The sequence below is a fragment of the Gossypium hirsutum genome, chromosome A02 (assembly GCF_007990345.1).
Source record: "Gossypium hirsutum isolate 1008001.06 chromosome A02, Gossypium_hirsutum_v2.1, whole genome shotgun sequence".
NCBI lineage: Eukaryota > Viridiplantae > Streptophyta > Magnoliopsida > Malvales > Malvaceae > Gossypium > Gossypium hirsutum.
The window spans coordinates 83,547,722-83,568,625 of NC_053425.1; the positions used below are offsets into that span (position 1 = coordinate 83,547,722).

Sequence of the window (20,904 nt, forward strand, 5' to 3'; positions counted from 1 at the left end):
CTTAACATCACCAATTAAAAACCATCACTTGTTATACTAAAAAAAACACACACACACACACACACACAGACCATGTACACTCACAATAACACATTCAAACATCATGGAAACAATCATTCTAAATTGTCACTATACTTAACTACAAGGTTAACTTACTTGGCAAGTGAGTGACTCATTATTCATATGGATAACATTCATATCCCTTTTAACTTACATTAACTATGGCATACAAGGTGTTAGCAAAGTTGCTGGAGAATATTTTAGAAAACTGTTTAAGTCTATTGCTGCTCCAAATGTTGAGAATTATATCAATGACATTCAAATTAAGGTTACTCAAGATATGAATGCTAAGCTGGCTAAGCACTTCACGAATAAGGAAATCATTGATGCCTTCAACAACATAGATCCATGCAAAGCCTTGGGGATTGATGGCCTCTCGGGGATTTTTTTTAAAGAGAATTAGGAGGTTGTAGGTAAAAATGTCCTTAAACTTTACCATGAAATTTAGATGGCAGTAAGGATATCTCTTGTATTAATGAAATAATTATTGTGCTTATTCCTAAGATTAAAGACCCTATGGACATGACTAACTTTAGACCTATAAGTTTATGCAGGGTGATCTACAAGATTATTGCAAAGGTATTAGCGAACTGTTTGAAGAACACCCTCCCTTTTTGCATCAGTTAGAACCAAAGCGCCTTTGTCCCTGGCCGAATGATCCATGACAACATCCTTATTGCCCATGAGATGATGTACTATCTCCAAAGCTCAAAAAATGGTCTGAACAAAGGGCTTGTCATTAAGCTCGATATAAGCAAGGTGCATGACTGGGTGGAATGGAATTTCCTTAAAAAAGTTATGAAGAAGATCGATTTTAAAGATGCTTGGATCGATAAAGTCATGCAATGTGTTAAAACAATGAAATATATGGTGAAATGTAACACGACTCTTTCGGAGACTATTATTCCCAAACGGGGTCTTCGACAAAGGGACCCCCTCTCCTTACCTATTCTTATTTTGTATGGAAGCATTCTCGAGAATGCTTTTAAATGCTAAAAAAGCCAACCTAATTAGAGGAATTAGGGCTAGCGAAATGGCCTTCATGTAAATCACTTATTTTTTACTGACAACGCTCTTCTTTTTATCAGGAATAACAAAAAGGAAATTTCATAAGAATCTTCAGAGATTTTACACTTGCTTTGGGTTAACAAATAAACTTGGAAAAATCTATGGTATTATTTAGATCAAAGATTCCCATGGACCAACGACGGATGTTGGGAAACATGCTTCGCATAAAATTTGTTGAAAGTTTAGACAATTATCTCGGTCTCCCCTTCCATGTTGGAAAGAAAAAATCTAAGGATTTTGTTAGCATTATTAACCGTTTCTCATGCAGGATTAATAGTTGGTTAAAAAGACTCCTCTCTTATAAGGAAAGAAAAATCTTTGTTAAATCTATATTACAATCTTTGCCAACTTACGCTTTATCTGTTTTTCTTGCACCTAGGGGTACTGTCGAGGAGATGCAAGCAAAGATGCGAAGAATGTGGTGGGCATGCAAAGCTAAAGGGCGTGGGTGGGCTATACTCGCTTGGGAAAAAGTGTACATGCCGAAAGAAATGGGAGGGCTGGGATTTAGAGATATTCAATTGTTCAACATAGCTCTTCTTGGCAGACAAGTGTGGAGGCTACTCACGATCAAAGTCACATTATGCTATGAGGTCCTTATTCTAAATATTTCCCCGAGGGTAACATATTTTATTCCAAAAAGGTTGACAAACCGTCATTCACTTGAAATAGTATAGTTACTACTGTGAGAATCCTCAAAGATGGCTTTGGGTGGAAAATTAGGAATGGTGGAAAAATTGATACCATAAGGACAATTGGGGTTTCGAATGGCTCAACGGTGAGTGGATACAAGAAAGTGGTTAACATGTCTATGAAAGGAAAGTGCACGAACTTTGGGATAAGGAAAGCATGTGCTGGAATATTAATAGAGTTCATGAGATATACGATAGCTGCATGAGGAAGCAAATTTGTAGCCTTCTTTTTTCCCCAACGGCCGGAATGATAACATGATGTGGTTCCAAAACCCTCATGGTTACTATACTTTTAAAACTGCTTACTTGTGGCTCCTTCTCAAAAAGTGTGCATAGGGCCTCATAGATTTTTTTGGAAGGCGATATGGAAACTTAAAACTCTCCCGAAAATTAGGGTGTCTGCTTGGCAACTTGGTCACGAGCTCCTCCCTACGAAAAACAAGATTGCATAGATTCGCTAGATTGATGATAGAGAGTGCTTTAGGTGTGGTGAAAAGAGAGAAACCCTTGTTCACACTCTCAATGACTACCCAAATACTAAGGCTATTCTTACCATTGGAGGTCTCAATGGGAGAATTATTAATAGTGAGTTATTCAACTGCATTGATTGGCTGGAATAAGCGATGAGGATTCTGGATAAAAAAGCCATGGTCGACTTCATCACCATTTTATGGAACAGCTAGAATAATAGAAATAATATGTTGTTTTGAGGAAAAGAGGAAGTTGCTTAGGTTATTTGGGAGAGAGCTAAAAGTCTTAGTAAAGATTTTTGTATCCACAACATGACCAACAAACTAATCTTACCGCCTCATATGGTGGATAACAAGTGGGAGAAATTGCCTACTGATAAAGTTAAAATTAATTTTGATGCAGTTATTATTAACGACAAAATAGGGTTTGGTGTCCTTGCACGTGACTCTGAGGGTTTTGTTATGGGTGGAAGCTATGATTTTAAAGTGGATAGGATACAGATCGAGTGGGCTGAGTTATATGCGTTTGAAGAAAGTTTTAAAGTGGCGAGATCCCTGAACATTGCTAATGTTATTTTCGAAATAGACTACGCAAGCTTAGCCAACAGAATAAGGAATCGGAGAGTGGACATCACTATTATGGGGCATCATATTAATGATCTATTTAAGCCTAAGGATATGCTCAATAATGTGGAGTTCAAGTGGGTCAATTGCAATTGTAATAAGTCTACAAATTTTATGAGCAAGTATGCTATAACAAACAATTGTAACTTGAAATTTGGGATGGATTACCCTACGGCAATCCATGATTTTGTAATGGTTGATGCTATTAATTGAAGTTGGCCTTTTAGGTCTTTTTTCAAAAAAAAAAAAACTATGGCATGATTAACATATCAACATGCCTAGATATTTTCAACACACAGACACATAGCTTAGGTTACAACTCCAACAATACAATCTATTCAAAATCAACAAAAATGAACACCACTATCTACTTATAAATTTAGGTACATGCCAACACAAAACTTAATATAAAAAAGGCAATATAAACATCGTTGAGCTAAGAAAAGAGTCATGGATGTTTTGATCAACACAACTCTACCAAACCTATTTGTCACCTGCGCACAAAAATAAACAAATCCGCACTTAATGGCGCTAACACAATTTGTTAACAATACATATACATATTAAATAAGCAAACATGCTATAATTTCATTTGTAATGAAATCTATAATGAAGATTACTATCTCATAAACTCATTTCTTTAGTGCTCATGAAATCATAGTTGGGTTTATGTCTCGTATATTAACATATTGATATGTCCACAGTGCTTTCCATTTCAATCTCAATTATCAAAAACTTGTTTCATTTCATATATGAATTTCATTCTCAATCATATGGCATTTTCATATCTTAATCATACATCACTATGTACTTTATCCACATTACATTGATGTTTTGGCCCTTATTAATTGAATTCAAACTAAAGGATGAGTATACAGATCACTATATCGGTATATGCTCACGGACACCTAGTTCTCAGAAGCTAGTGATATGTTCTCAAGGGCACTTTGCGCTCTGGAGAACTATCTGATGTAATGCATCTAATACTAAAATGGTAAGTTCTTGACCCCCAAGGCTATAAAGAACTACCGAAATGATATGCTCTCGGCGCTAAAGATAACTTCAACATAAAAGATCCTATGGCACGCCAACTATACCTATAACTCTATCCGAGACCGTTTAATAGAGCATTCATAATGTTTAATATGAATGGATTCATATAACATTCATTTCCTTTGTCATCCTTTCATAAATTTTCATTGTGTTACAAACATGAACATACATATTCGTATATACAATAGTTCAACAAGTCATCAAGTCACAAGTTAACTTACCTTTTATAAAACAAAGCATTAAGATTACCTTATTCAATTTACTACTTAATAAGCTATGAATTGAGCACAAATTATAAAAGCACAAATCAGAATTGCTAATTGTTCATCGCCTTCTTTCTTCTTTTCACCTTCAAGGTTCTGAAATCGTCTTTAGCTTGTACTTATGGGACGACATTGGAGGATGTAAAAACTAAATTTCTTTCTTTCTTTTTTTCTTTGTTAGGGATGGCTAGAGGAAGATGAAAATTATGGCTTATACTTCTCTCTTCCACTAACATGCTATATATACATGTAATTAGCATATAATTTAAGCTTAATTAATCAAAATACAAGGGCTTTAAATCTATATCACCTAAGTAAGTGGAATTTGATGGCAAAGATGAAGCTTAGACACTAATTAAACTTCAATTATGGCAATATTACAATTAAGGCCTTGATTTTATTACCACTTAAGGGCTTTCTCAAATCTTAATAAATTCTCTCTATATAACTCACTTTCCAATTTGGTCCCTGTGTTATAATTAGTAACTTTTCTCATTTAATCATTTAATAAATAGATTCTATAATTTTGTGTAAGACATGTAAATCTTTCGATTAAAAATTCCCAACTGACCCATTTTACGAAATTTGATTTCAAAATTGTATTGTTTAACATTGACTAAAATCGAGTCGTTACAAAAGCTCAACATCTAAAATAAGATAAAAGCCTCATAAGTATCAAAAATACCAAAACAAAGTGTCAGAAAATTAATAAAAAGTGCAAATGACATTACAAAAGTAAAAGGCCAACTAAGACTCTTGAGAATGATGATGCTCGTCCCTAAGAAATGCTCATGAAACTCATGAACTTACACACAAAACACAAATCCGCATGTTGAGCTTTTCCATTAAGCTTAGTGGTGCATATCCAATTTCTAAATAACTTTATGATTAAGCTAAATTGAAAGCGTAATAAACAAATATTAATAGACAATATCATAGCATTCTTGAACATAAAAGGAAAGCCATTTAAAATATCATGACATCAATCATATATATTAAAACCATAGTATTTTCACCTTATACTAAAAATGTAATATCTCAAAATTTATGATAAGACACGTGCACTATTCCAAAATTAGAAATAGTGAAATTGCAAGAAAATTTGAAAAATAGTCAAATAAAGAATTCTTACAATAGCAAAATTGATTTTGAAGATGTAAATTAATGAAAAGATTTTTAGAAGTGAGAATGTGGCAAAAAGGACTAAATCACACATTTGGAAAAGTTTGAGGACTAAAGTGCAATGTACCCACAAAGAAAAAAAATATAGTACTACATATTATTTAACATGGAAATAGTTTGGAAAATTTATTAGAATAATGGAAATCGCTTTTGGGATCGAATTGAAAATATTTGATAGTATAAACACTAAATTACAAATTTTCCATCTTTACTGAAAAAAGAGCGAATGTGTATTTTTTTCCACCTATAGAATAATAATAAAGTTTTATTACAATTTATGAGATTTACTTAGACAAAATACTTAATTTTATGAAGAAATTGTGTCAAGTAGTAAAAAATGGAAAAATCATAATTTACCATGAAAGGGTATTTTGTTAGTTCTTGAAGATTTTATAATGGGGACGTTATTTAAATGAGATATTCGATAATTAGAATTATTATGGATCGTTTAGTTATTGTGTTAAAGAACCAGATCATGACTTATCAAATTTTGGACTTAAACTTTAGAAATGGGCCTTGGCCCATTTGATCAGTATTTTAAAAGGATGAAAAAAAATAGAGAATCCACCATTTCCCCCTTGGTCAATAGCATCCATAGAGAAGGTGAAAAAGCTTCCCCAGCCTGTTTTCTTTTTCTTTTTCGTTTCTCATCACCCACCTTGATTTTCTTGCTCAAATCACTTAGAAATTAAACTCCATGCTAGTTTTATACTATAGTTTCCTCCATTTTTAGCTAGGTTTCCTGATGGTTTTAGTGGGAGAAAGTATGGCTAGTGAGAGAAAGCTCCATTAAGGTAATATATGGTGTTTTTTATCCTCCCTAACTTGATATTTGTTATGGATTGTTATGAGAAAGTTTTTGTGTTAATTTTAGTTATATTTTTGTGTGTATGGAAAATGAGGAAATCTCATGAAATGAGGTTTCAAGCTTAATTGAGGATGGATTCAAGCTTATGAAGGCATGATTTTATGTTGGCATACAAAAAGGTAAGTATCCTTGGATACCCTTACCTATCTTAATAAGTTTAAAGAAAATTTATGAATATGAAAATGATATTGAAATGTATTAAATGTTAGAAATAAGTAACTTGGAATATTAATGCTTAATAAGCCTAGAATATACGACATTTTAAATTCATAGTAAAATGTCATGAGAATTTGGTTGCCATGGAATGCCTAATGAATATGTTATTGTATAAAGGTGAGAATAGGGAAAAAATTGACATTAAAAAAATGTATTAATATGTCATGATGAAAAAGTTGTGATTGACTTGAAAATTTTAAAGGTTGTTAATGGAATCAATCTATTATTATAAATATGAACTTGAAATGTGAAGAAATATGTATGTGGTCACGAAAATATAAATTTTTCTATATATAGACATAAAATATCATAATGACTATGATAATAGTAAAGAACACATGAATTTGTTACTTCTAATTTATGGAAACCATAGTATAAAAGATTAGAACATGATTATAAGACTTATGTGATTTGAATGTATATGTGTGAGAATTTAGGCGCCTAGATGTGGAGATAGGCAAAGAATAGATTAACTATGCTTTTTCTATTTGAAAAATAGATACATTAATGGATTAGATGGATATATGATATGTGTAATGATTATAACATGCCCTAGTAAAATTAGTGAAATGTTAGGATACAGTTGGCATGGAAATTAGGGTTTATAGTGTGTTTGAAGTTCTATCAGAAGTTTTGCACTTGTGTGCACTTTACGTCACCTTCGAGCCTTGCACTTACGTGCACCTTGGTGTAGTGTAGTTTATGCTCTCACGAGCCTTTTTGGTGTGGTGGAGGGATGTATTACGTTGCCTTATGATTCAGCATTTTGGTTCTCTTTAGTGTGGTGGAGGAGTCATGTGTATTCGAGTTGTTTTACTAGAATTTACTAAGGGCATAAATGAACTAAAATCTTGATAATGAACTTGCTCATGAATATTAATCACTATATGTAAACTTCTCAATATGAAACAAAGGGATTAGTCTAAATGAGATGAAAAAAGAGAGAGCAAATGATAAGTAAACTAATAAAAATTTAATAGGATAATATGCTTTAAAAATGTGTAGCCTACTGAACTTGCCTTAAGCTATATTTAAAGAAATCGATGAATCATGTATAACTCTAATAAAAGAAATGAAAATGAAATGTATGATTCATATAGGAAACAAATGCCATAAATGAGAATCAGGTATGAACATGTCAAGAAACTATGAACTCTCCATAATAGTCTTGAATAGGAATTTTATAATACAGATTGGTGAACAAACCATCCATATATTAATTGAGCCCTTCCATTCTGGTATACTGAAACGAATCAAGGAGTAGTATTAAAATGTTGCTTAAATGAAATTAGAATGGCATACATAGTAAAGGCTCAAACTTGATAAGAAATAGGATAGGTTTATCCTTCAATACTTGTTAAGCTCTTCAAGATCACGCATTAGTTGTCTTGAACATGTAGGTATTGGATTTGTCGAGAAGTTTAAGGTTCTAGATTGTGAGCTTCACATCAAAATTCATTTTAAGGTTGTATATCATTTTTATTTTGGACTTCTTTGATATTATAGATTGGTATGTACATAAGGTTTTAGTTTGAATAGTGGATTTGTAAACTTGAATTGTAATTTAAGTAATTTTGGTGTTTCTAAATCAAGTTTTATTTTGTTATTTGGTTTGAATGTTTTTATGTCTTATATTCGCATTTAAATTAGTTTAGAAATGGAATTATAATGTTTTGAAATTCATTAATATATTATGGTAATGTCTAGGGATGTTTTAGAGAGATTTAGGACAAATTTTTAGCTCTAAGGCCTCAATATTGGTACTTGGTCTCTATGGCATCACAAGTCAAACAAAATACAAATTTTTATAGTTCTAAGGACTTAAATTGGCACAACTAGGGAATTGTGTTGTAACCATAGTGCATGGCCCGAGCCACAACACTGTTTTAAATTGATGTGCTTTTTCAACGTTTGTTTTAGGTCCCGAGCACCTCCAATAACCCTTGAACCACTTCAAATGATTTTAAATTGATTATAAATTCCCTAAACCATATCATCTTATTTCTATGATTTTATTTAAGTTTTTTTAAAATTTTAAATTATAGTAAAACTCTTATTTTTCTCATCTTGATTAATCTTTAAGCAAAAGAGTTTGGAACACTCGCTTTATGGTTTGGCAATATCCCTATATATATTAAATGACCCAAAATGATTTCTAATCATATTTGAGTCTTCCTAAAATTTGTCAATTTGATTTAAAGAACATTAATATGTTGTGAAACAAATGTTTCTACAAATGAAAACTTTTGGTTTAAATTAGAAAGTTTTCGATAGCATCTCTCATTCATACCATATGTTGAGGCGAGTGAGGGGTGTTACAAAAAAGTGCTATAGCATATTTAATAGCAATGCACAACTCAAGCCAACATGATAATCCACCAACAAATTCACATCTCAAGCAACATTAATATTTCTTATAAGCATTGCCCTTATTGATCAAACCTAGAATAGTAAACGAGTAAATGTATATCCATCTGAATCCTTGAAATGTAGTGCATAAGCACAATAGGGTACACAATATAACAAATAACTAGTGTGTGTATAACATGACTTAACCAATTGCTCCTCAAGAATTGTGTAGAGTGCCACAAAACAAATCTACCAAACACGTTAGACTAACCTGTAAACACAAAATCTTTAAAAAACTCTATGTATATATAATTACATGTCAACTATACTCGGAGTCTATCCAATTTTGTTATAAGATCATTTCACAATTAAAACATGTAATTTCAACATAATCATACACCAAAACATACCAACGAATCAACAACGTCATTCTCAAATCGTATCTCAATAAAGCATCTCAAGAATCAACATTCACATAATTGTCTTAGATTCAACTTGAAATTCATATGTAGCATATTGCTCACCAATTCGACATTTAAAACTAATACCATAAAAATAGTCCCTAGCAATTTAGACAAAAACATAAAGTAAATTAAAATTAGAATGCATAAACAGAAACCAGCTACTCTTCCAACACTTTCTCCTTCCCTTTCACCATCAAACTTTCACCAAATTCTTTAGCTTCAAATTCATCACCAAATAAAAATAAAAATTTAGATTAACAAACAAACCATAATAATAAAACCCTAAATTTATTGAAATGATACAATTCAAGGAAGCAAGACATTAATTTCACTTTTTAGACCACTTAAGAAAACTCTCCCAAACTTAGCTCTAACTTCTCCTAATCTGAAATCTAATGGTATAATTAGTATTTATAGCTTAAAAACATTCTAAACCTTACCTAAAACCATCAAAACCAAGCAAAATCCCTAACTTACCTTCTCACTTAAGAACTCATCCATAACGCAGGAACTTAGTCAAATCCTCACCAAAGCTAAAATTTCCCATTCTAATGATTATTTAAACATGTAAAAACCAAGGATATAACAAGAAACCACTAGCAAAGACACAAAATCAAACTCTCTCTAGGATGCATTTAACGTGAAAATGGAGAATAAGAAGATGTTCCAAACTTTCAAAATTTTGTTTTGTAGTAATTTAAAAGGATTTGTAATCTTGAAAAACATTAGATCTCTTTTTAAATTTTTAATATAATCATCAAAAATCAAAATCTCCTCCAAACTTGGAGATTAATATGGAACATAGTAAAGAGAAGGAAAATGTTAAAATCGAGCCTAGAAAATTGAAAAGATGAAGAAAATGATTTGAAACTCATGATTACCTTGCTGAAATTGTTTGATTGAAATCAAGAATTGTAGACTGAAGGAAAGAAAAATGGAAAGAATGTTGAGAGAATTTTAATCGGTTTGTTTGGAATGGAGAATTAAGTAATCGTTCTCTCCATTCGCTTTTACTAAATGGTCTATTTACTCTGGTACCTTTGGGCTAATAACCATTTTAAGACCTCACCCCTTTCTAATTCTATTCTTCACTCTTAAGACATTTTCCTCTCAAATTTGACTTCCTTACAAAATAGTCCATACCCCAAATTCTAATCTAATTATTACTAACTAATTTAATGATGAAAATTTAATTATACGGAGTTATAAAAATACTTTGATACCTGTTCTATGAAAATCTCTCAATTTAAAATTTTGAAACATATCAGATTCCAATTTGAGTAAATTGAAAAAATTTCGACATTGGAAATTTCGGGCAATACACATTTGTTATTTTGAAAAGAAAAAAAGAATGATTTCTATATTAAAAACACCACCCACGCGCAACATAAAAAATAAAGTTGAATCGTGCTAACTTGTTTCATACTTCATAACTTCTTTTATAGGTGATAAAGAATTTGGCCAAGTATCAATAGATGATAACAAGGAGTATATATTTAACATTAGAGAGGAAATAGCTCAAAAAATATGAAACTTTAGAGCAATCAAATCAAATTGTACATGATGTTTATTTTTTGTTATTTTTATTAGAAATTATATTGTCAAATTGTTTCTTGGACTAACATATTACATGCAATGATTTGATTTTAAGTTTCGTTATTTGTTTAAACAATTTTTTTCTCTTAAGTATTATTGATATTTTTAGGTTAAAGTCTGCTATTAGTCCTTATACTTTACGAAAGTTGTGGATTTAATCCATGCACCTTAATTTGATTTTTTTTAGTCCTTGTACTTTTCAAAATTTAAAATTTCAGTGCTCACCAAACAATAATTGTTAAATTCATTAAGTTCTATTATTTCCAAAATCTGAAGTGGTAAACATATTATCATATGTGTAATACCATGTCAACTTACTATTTTCACATATTACTTACAAAAAATCTAGTTAATGGACTAACAAATGTCATTTGCGTCAAGATACAAATTCAAAATTTGAAAACTATATAGCTTAAAATGATTCAATTGGAGAAGAAAGTACAATTATTTCAATTCTGATGATCCTATTGATTAGTTCTTGTTACTTTAGCCTTCAGTGACCATGAATGCCATCATGCAATTTGCTTGAAATAGATTTGCATTTAATATACATTGCCAATGCCAGCTTTAAAACATTGAATGGGTACTCAAAATAAAACTCAACTCAAGATTTTTCATTTTTTTTTGATCTTGTTAAGCTAATTAATTGGAACATGTTGGATCTTGAAAATTCTATGTTGATTGTTGTTTAGGATTGAAGTTTTACTTTTTATCTGATTTCTTTAATCAATTTGTTATTTTGTCAAGATTCTTCCAGGTTGCATTGAATTACAGTTTTTCAGGTGATACATGTACAGCTCTTCCATACAAGACTTTGAATTTAGTCCTGTTTGATGTTTGCGCTGATATATATAACCTTGTTAATGAGGTAATTATATCTCATTTTCTCCATTTAGTTCATATATTAATTATGTTAGACAAAACACGTTAGCGAACAAATATATTTATATTAAATACAAGATCTAAACAACTGCTTATAGTTATGTAAAAAACACTAGATCTAAGCAAAACAAATTAAATAAATATAAATATTTATTTAAAACATCATATCTAAAAAATAATTAAATATACAAGATTTTGAAAAATCAGAAATCGAATAAGGGAATCAAGTTTTACTAGATGTTGAAACCTGTTTTCATAGTTTCCTTAAAACAGATTCGGCAGCTCCTATGATACTTGGAAAAACATTGGTCGTCTGCCTCCCAGGATACAACAACAAAAAGATCACGGTAGTAGTACCTCTACATTGATCAACGAACAAACCTTGCCTTCTTCTATCACCAAAACGTTGGAAAATTTGGGGAGAAAAAAAAGAATTTTTTGGAGTGAAATAAATTCGTTGTATGTCTCTAAGGAATTCTACGACAGAGAAGGATGAGACATCAACTATTTTGATATCTACTACTACTGTATATTTTGAATATGTTTAATTGATTGAATCTTCTCTTTTTATGTAATTGATTATTGTAATTTCTAGCAAGGAAATTTGTTAACTTTGTAGTTTGGAAACTTTTTATGTTTTAATGTTCATGTTAAGTTATACATTATTAACGGAAAATATTTGTTTTGTTTTGTTTGTTTTTTAATTTTTTATATTTTATTGATAGATTATTTTATTTTTAAAATATAATTGTTAAAATTTTTTGAAAATACCAAATAGAAAATTGTCTAGAATAATTCATAGGAATAAAAAGAAAAAATAATATGTTATTTGTAAAAATATCATTGTTAAATGGGGAAATCTGAAAAAAAATCAAAATAGAAAATCTTAAAAATAAATTTAACTTTTACTAACAGAATGAGGCAGTATAGTAGATTAAAAGTATTTAAGGATTGGTAATGTTTTCGTAAAAAATAAATTGATGGATAACCCTCGAAACTTGTAATGAGGGTCATATTTTGGACGGGGTAGCATATTATACCGTGGGTATAAAATCAAAGTTGTTATACCAACAGAGTTTTTGATATTTACCATCAATAAGTGACTCTTCTTTTCGCAGTGATACTAAATTAATCCTTAAATACATCATTTAAAAGTAAAAAATAAAAGAATTTCTGAATGGAGATAATATTCAAACTAAGACATAATAATAAATTTAATCATTAATATTTACTCATTTTGTCACTTTAGCTTTAATTCCATTTTTGGATAACTTTTAAATTTTAATCAATTAACTTTTCTTTGTAAAAAAAGCTTGCTGAATTGTTAAAATTTTAACAAAATTAATAAGACAAATTATATATACTTCATGAATGGCATGGATATTTAAAAATTTTTATATTGTTGTATTTTTTAATAATTTTTCTGAAGTATATGTCAGTAATCATGTGAGTAGTCACGTTAGTGTCATTAAGACTTTAACCGTCTAAGCTAACTTTTTCATCTATAAGAAGAACAATGGCTTAATGACAAATTTGGCCACTAGTGTTTATAAGTTTTATCAAAATGCCCCTAATTGTATTTTTGAGATTTTTTTTTTACTATCAACCTTTATTCTTTTTTTTCCAAATTGTTTTTAAACAGATTTGATTAAAGTGTCGGTAAAAAAGTTAAAGGAATGATGTGAAATTTCATATGTGGAATATTTTAAATGAGATATAATTTATGATTTAGATAACCTAATAAAATAATTACATGTAAAAAATAATAAAATAAATAAATCATGAAGTAAAAAAAATACTTTTAATTTAAAGAAAATAAACGTAATTATCTAAAAAAAAGTTTCAAAATGAATGCATACATTTGTTTACTGATAGGTTTCAAAAAGATTTCCTTGTAAAAATTTAAAAAAAAAAATTCTAAAACAACTCTCTCAAAATCCTTTCATCCCAAATCCTTTCAAAAACATTCCAATAACTTGCAAATTCTCTACATCTCAATTAATCAATTAAGAATTTTTTTCATAATTAATAAATTAGTGGTATCAAAGTTGTCAATAATTTTTTAAACCAATATTATGTTCTTGTTGTGATTATCAAATGCTGAAAGTAAATTTGTAAGTATCTTTAGTGTTAATATTATGTTATTTTTGTTGTTACGATTGTTGAAATGATCAATATATGGTATAAGAAAGTTGTGTTATTTTGTATGATATTCGTTGAAATAAGTTAGTGTCAATTTTGTTGGATTATTTATTTTAAAAAATTATTGAAATAATTAGAATTGTTATACTATTATTGTTGTTACATTTGTTGAATATGTTCTACATATGGTGCCTATAAGTTGTGCTATTATTTTGCTTTCCATTGAACTAAATTAGTGATAATCTTATTGGATTCTTTATTATTAAAAATTGTTGAAATCGTTAGAATTGTTTGTAATGTTTGAAATTTAATATTTGACAACTTCAAGGTAGCATATATTGATTTACTGCACAAACCCATTTGAATGGAGATATGATTTTGACTAATTATAGAGTTGTATTCTATTTGGATATGACCTTTAAGAGAGATTTTTCTCTAGACAACATGAAAAGTAGGATCCTAAGGAAAATCCAAGCTAGAGGTACTAAGTGGATATCCAATATGAAGTATAGATTTCTGGGGTACAACAAAAGATGGTGTAAGTACATTTTAGTGAATTTCAAAGATAATGAAGAATTTAAGATTATGGTGTTTGGGCATCAGAAAAGCGAAGATGTTGTAGTGGAGTTGTTAGTGGAAGTCAAAGATATTCTCGATAAAAGATTAAAAATTTTGAATCATACAAACCCATCAACTATCCTAGTGTCTCCATATCATTTGAAAATTCCATCAATGGTAGATAATTTGGATCCCTTTCCTAATTACTGTACTTAAGGCCCAGTTCAATGATGAATAATCTTGGTGCCTATCTTGAATATTGTACTAAAAATCCCATGATGTCGGATATTCACTTTTATGACACGATGCTAGTTTTATAACTATTTTAACGACCTCTAGCGGTCAAACCATTTTATCCAGAGATGCCTATAAGTTATGGTAGGGGGAAATCTTTGATAAATATAGTATGAAAGGAATCCTAACCTATTTCATTTGATGTGTTCTTGGAATCATAATCTCATGATGATGACACTGATGACTTCATCGAACCAAAAGCCTAAGCCTAGAATGTTACACCTAAAACTTGTACGTATTGCCAGATTAGGATTATAGAGTATTACCGTACAATTCAGAACCAATAATAACAAATAGCATCAAGTTTAACAAATTTAATTAACAAATTCATAAATAATCATATTGGAGTAAAAAAAAATTCATGGACCTTAAATTGAGCCTACGAGGCCTTTAAAATTGTTTAGGAATAATTAGGGACCAATTTGAAGTAAATCAGAACATTAAAGGAAAAATTGAAAAATTTCAAAACAGGGGTCACACGGCTGTGTGTTCTGGTCGTGTGACAGAGCTTAGACCATGTGGCTTAGGACATAGTCGTGTGGCTACTCTGCACGCCTGTGTGATTACTCTATACATCCGTGTGCGCAGACCGTGTAACTCACTATGCCTATGTAATAAAAGGTCACATGACCGTGTCGCCAAGCCATGTAACTCTCTGTGCCCGTATGGATCGACATGCACCATAACACGCTAGAGCCACACACCTGTGTGGGTTGCCCGTGTGTGACACACAGCCGTGTGGTAGCCCGTGCCCCAAGCCATGTGTCCAGTAATGACCCTAAACCATGCCAATTTCATATCCAAATGATTAGGTACCTAACCCAACTTATAACACATGATCACAATACTTCTAAATACATTCAAGAACAACCATAACATTCCAAATCAATCAACCTAAGATCTAACCAATGTGTCACCAATGACACTCTAAATCAAACTCTTAACAATTCATCACTTTAGTTAAGTACATAAGCCATATTATACACTCAAATGTCTTATAAACAATCCCTAAATACCATACTCAATTCATGCCAAACTTACCATTTCATGCTCATTCACTTATCCTCTAACTTAGAATTAAATATGCTTATCACACATAATTACATACCACAACAGCATATACACAACAACTACACAATTATAAGTCCTTATGAACCATTACAAAACATGATCAAATTCTCCTTTTACATGCCATATAAGTCAAGTGCATATTCAAAGTCTACCAAAGGTCCTCGGATAGTGTGATTCTTCGAGTTGATCTGATCTCCTAATTTCCATAACAATATCTACAAGAAATAAAACAACTAACACGAGTAAGCTTTTATAAAGCTTAGAAATTTCATAGGTTGAAACATTATAACTTACTTAATAGTACAGTTTTATAATTAACAAAATCAAAGGCTAACTGATGCGTGTCATAGAACTAAGGGCTAGTTTAGCAATACTTTTAAAAAGTGTTGTGGAAAAGTGATTTTGAGAAGTGTTTTAGAAAAGTTAGGTTTAAAATTTGAGTGTTTAGCATTGCTGTCAAAAAAGTACTTTTGAGAAACAAAATGTCCATTTTAGACATGTTATTATCAAGTAACAAATATGGATTTAAATAATATTTAAATTAGTTAATATTATTATATTTTAATAAGAATATAAAAAAATTATTATAACTTGTTAATATTTTAATATATGAAATATAAATTTTAAATATTTTTAAGCAGTAAATGTTAATTAATTATAAAATTTAATTAGAATATATAAAATATTAAATATAACCATTAAATATTTATAATTAGTATTTTAAAAAATATTTGTTTTATTTTTAATTAATGATTTTAACACATTTGTAATTAAGCACCAACAAAAAAAAGGAAAGTACTATGTTATTAGAGGGGTGAAAAAGTAATTAAGCACCAAATGTGCTTTTGGGAGAGGAAAAGCTAAAAATTTTAGCTTCTCATTTTCAGAAGTGCTTTTGAAAAGCACTTCAAAAAAGCTAAAAGTTTGAACCAAAAACTGTAACACCCCTTACCCGTACCCGACGCTGGGATAAGGTACGAGGCGTTACCGGACAAACATACAAACATTAAACTAAAATATGGGCCATAAAATTTCATTCATATTTCAAAGCGTTCATTCACTTACACATAGTCCCTTATTTGAGTTTACGGAGCCCAAAACATACTTTAGAAAGGGTTCGGGACTAAACCGAGAACTTACGAAAATCTTGGAAATTTCATGCTTTAAGGCTCCACACGCCCGTGTCCCAAAGTCGTGTTCCATACACGGCTGAGACACATGGTCGTGTCTCTGCCTGTGTGGAATATACCTAGGCTATTTTCCAAGCTTTGGTCAACCTTGATCTCTTACACACTTATACAAAATCAAAAGCATATAACATGGTATTCATTTAATGATTAAACATCCTCAATTAAACCACAAACATAGCATTTGTATGTCATCATACATGTGTCTCTCATACTCATTTTACCTTGTTTATTATAGTACCACTTATACATTTATACCAAGATTATCATCTTATCAAATATCTTCAGCTTAATCATCAAGCATTCATATTTAAAGCTAGATCATATCTTTATAAAATACCACAATTCAGATGCGCAGAATAACATGTTTGCCTAAAACATTTCAATTCAATTCCATACCCAACAAGCATTACATTGAGACTAGTCATATATATATACATATATATATGTATATATATATGTTCTGTTTTCTTATAAACACATATCATTTATTTCATTATATCAATATTTCATATACCATAGTTTCCATGTATTCCACATATATTTATTTTTCCTCCTCCTCTTCTCCATTCCACATCCTTAATGTATATAGCATTCTTGTAAGTACGATTTCACAATTTACTAATAAATTCTCACATCAAATTGTTCACATGAGTCATAGTCACTTAATTATTTATAATTCGAGCTAAAGAGATCCAAATTAAGATCCGTAAATTTCTACTGAAACTAGACTCATATATATTTCCACCATTAAATTTTCATAATTTTTGGTTTAGCTAATTAGTACAGTTTATTCATTAAAATTTCCCTTGTTTCACTTTCTGACAGTTCTGACCTCTCTTCACTAAAAATTAATTATATCACAGTACAGAACTCGGATAATGTTGTTGTTGATTTATATTGAAAATAGACTCATTAGGTATTTTAAAAATATAATTTTTAGCCTCTAATTATTTTTATCCAAATTTTTGTGATTTTCCAAATTCAGAACAGGGGATCACGTAATCATTCTGAACCAGTCTCACAAAAACATAAATATCTCAAAATATAAGACTCCTTTACTTGCTCTGTTTCTTTTATATGAAAATAGACTCATTAAGCTTTAATTTGATATCTCATTAAGTCTCTGATTCAATTTCTAATATTTTTGGTGATTTTTCAAAGTCACATCACTACTACTGTCCAAAACAATTTTATTGCTAATTCACTCTTTCACACTTTCTTTGTATTAACCTCATTTTAACATGCATATCACAAATCATTTTCACCGCATTTCATACATCACAAGTATAGGCCCATGATCACAAGGTCACCATAAAATCATTCTCATGTATAACTTACTTGTTTATAACCTTACCACATCCTGGTCATTTAATGAACACATCATTCACATAACCAAGTTCCTGCACTTATTCATCACAAAACTCACAAAGCAATACATAGAGAGTCTCCCATTGAATACTTCGGATCAATCCTTGATACTTGGTGGTTTCAGCACATAGCTCCACCCATCATATAGTTCGGCTCTCTTGTACACATGGTGAACACTTAGTACCACCCATGTGACCTAGCCAGTTTATCTCGTAGCTCTCTTGTCTACATGGTGTCCTTCACCTGGAACCACGCATGCGACCTAGCTACATATATCCCGTAGCTCTCTTGTCTACATGGTGTACACATAGTATAACCCATGCGACCTAGCTACATCATAATGTCTCGTAGCTCTCTTGTACACATGATGTGCACTCAGCACCATACATGTGACCTAGCTACATACCATCTGTATCATCCAATCTTTCTGAAGGTTCAACCGGGATTTCTCTCTCTTTTCCAACAATTTCACCAATCAAGTAATTATCCACAAACATATTTCCAATATTATTATAAAATATCATAATACAAGTAATAGTGATGTATTACTTACATATAAACTTACATCTCATTTAATATCAAGGCAATAACATTAAATTACACATTGCCTTATTAAAAATCATATGAACTTACAATTTATCATAATATCCGTAATCATAGAAATCACATTTATATATGATAATTCAATGCACTTCATGTACCATAGACATATTTTTAAATCAATTCATAAACTGGGCACCATAAACATTTAGTTTAACATAATTCAATTAATTCACTAAATTTAACTTTCAAATGTAAATTACAGCATTATTGCTGTATTATTATCATACCAACTTACATACTTTCAACACCTTGGAAATCATAGTAAATATATCAATTTTACATTGAAAATGCATAAATTAATGCTTATTATACATATGAACTTACCTCGATACTAAAACGACCATTTTACCAACTTTCCCAATTTTCGATTTTTCTCTCATTCTAGGTTCAAATCTCATTTTACGGGATCTAAAACATCATATTTTACTTATTTAATTAATGTACTATTCAAAACAGTCCTTAACTCAAACTTTGGAAAAATTACAATTTTGCCCCTAAACTTTTGCATATTTACACTTTCTCCCTAGGCTCGGGAATTAAACTTCATCCCTTATTCTTATGTTTTATGACACGCTGATCATTTTTCCCTTCTATGGCAACATAAAATTCTCACTCTAACATATACTTATGACTATTAAGTATTTTTACCGATTAAGCCATTTTGCTCGTTTTCACTTAAAACCGAGTAGCACAAGTTGTATAACATAATTTAAAACCTCATATTGTATCATAAAACACCAGAATAAACAAATTTCACCTATGGGTATTTTTCAAATATGAACCCTAGGTTGAATTATTGCTAGCATAAGCTAAATTAAGTTACAGGGACTCAAAAAACGTAAAAAACTTGAAAAACGGGGTTAGAACGGACTTACTATTGAGCTTAGAAAGCTTGAAAACCCTAGCCATGGAGTATCCCTTGGTATACACGTCCATGGTGAAGAAGATGAGCAAAATTGGCTTTTAATTTTGTATTTTAATTCATTTTACCCCTAAATGACCAAAATGCCCTTACTACTAAACTTTCCAAAAATTCCATCCATGTCCAATTTTTGTCCATAACTTAGAAATTGGTCAAATTTATATTTAAGACCTCTTAATTAATATTTCAAAGAAGTTTCATACTAGAAACTTCTAGAATGCAAGTTTTGCAACTTATTCAATTTAGTCCCTAACTTCAAATTAAGCACTTTATGCATAGAATTTCTTCACGAAATTTTCACATAATCATGCAATCATATCATAGACCTCAAAATAATCATAAAATAATTATTTATATCTCGGATTTTGTGGTCTCAAAACCTCTGTTCCAACTAGACCCAATTTTGGGCTATTACAAAAACTTGTTTAGCACAACTTTTCTTCCAAAAGTGATTTTTTTAAACACTGTTAAACATGCCTTAACTAAAAATATGACAAAGGCATGTAAACCTATCGATAAATAGTATAGCTACAGTGAGTAAATATATCGTATCCACGAGGACTAAAATTATTAGAAATTATCGTTTTCCTATTATTCAGCTGACAATTTGGAGAGATTATTTTAAACTAATATTTACTAAATTAATTTAACTAAGAACTCAACAGAAAATAAATTAGGAAAATAACCAAAAGATAACCAAAGAGAGAGACAATACCCAGGAAAGAATCCGCCTAGACTCATCTATTATTATGAATCTGAATTAAATGAATTATTCATTTGATATCTTGATTTGACTAAATTATGATAGTATCTCTTTCGGGAGTAAGAGCAACTGACTCTAGGTTGATTAACTAAAATTTCTTTCTAATTAGAACCCCTATTGTCGCATTAACTCAATCCATGGATTCCCTTATTAGATTTGATTCTAATCCGGTAGATTTATGTCATCTTCTTTCTAGGATTGCATGC

At 30.4% G+C, this 20,904-nt stretch overlaps 2 long non-coding RNA genes across 3 annotated transcripts; one reads left to right on the plus strand and one right to left on the minus strand.

Annotated features, from left to right (window-relative positions):
- The first annotated feature begins 6,004 nt into the window (after nt 1–6,004).
- On the plus strand, nt 6,005–12,441 carry LOC121212407 (uncharacterized). Of its 2 annotated transcripts, none has more exons than XR_005907526.1 (3): nt 6,005–6,399; nt 11,653–11,773; nt 12,061–12,441. It is a non-coding gene; the product is annotated as an uncharacterized lncRNA (long non-coding RNA). The 2 variants fall into 2 exon arrangements; XR_005907528.1 differs by having other exon boundaries at nt 11,663–11,773.
- On the minus strand, nt 9,316–10,821 carry LOC107951803 (uncharacterized). Its single transcript, XR_001698620.2, has 2 exons — nt 10,191–10,821; nt 9,316–9,526 (listed from the first exon to the last, which is right to left on the minus strand). It is a non-coding gene; the product is annotated as an uncharacterized lncRNA (long non-coding RNA).
- Nucleotides 12,442–20,904: the final 8,463 nt, after the last annotated feature.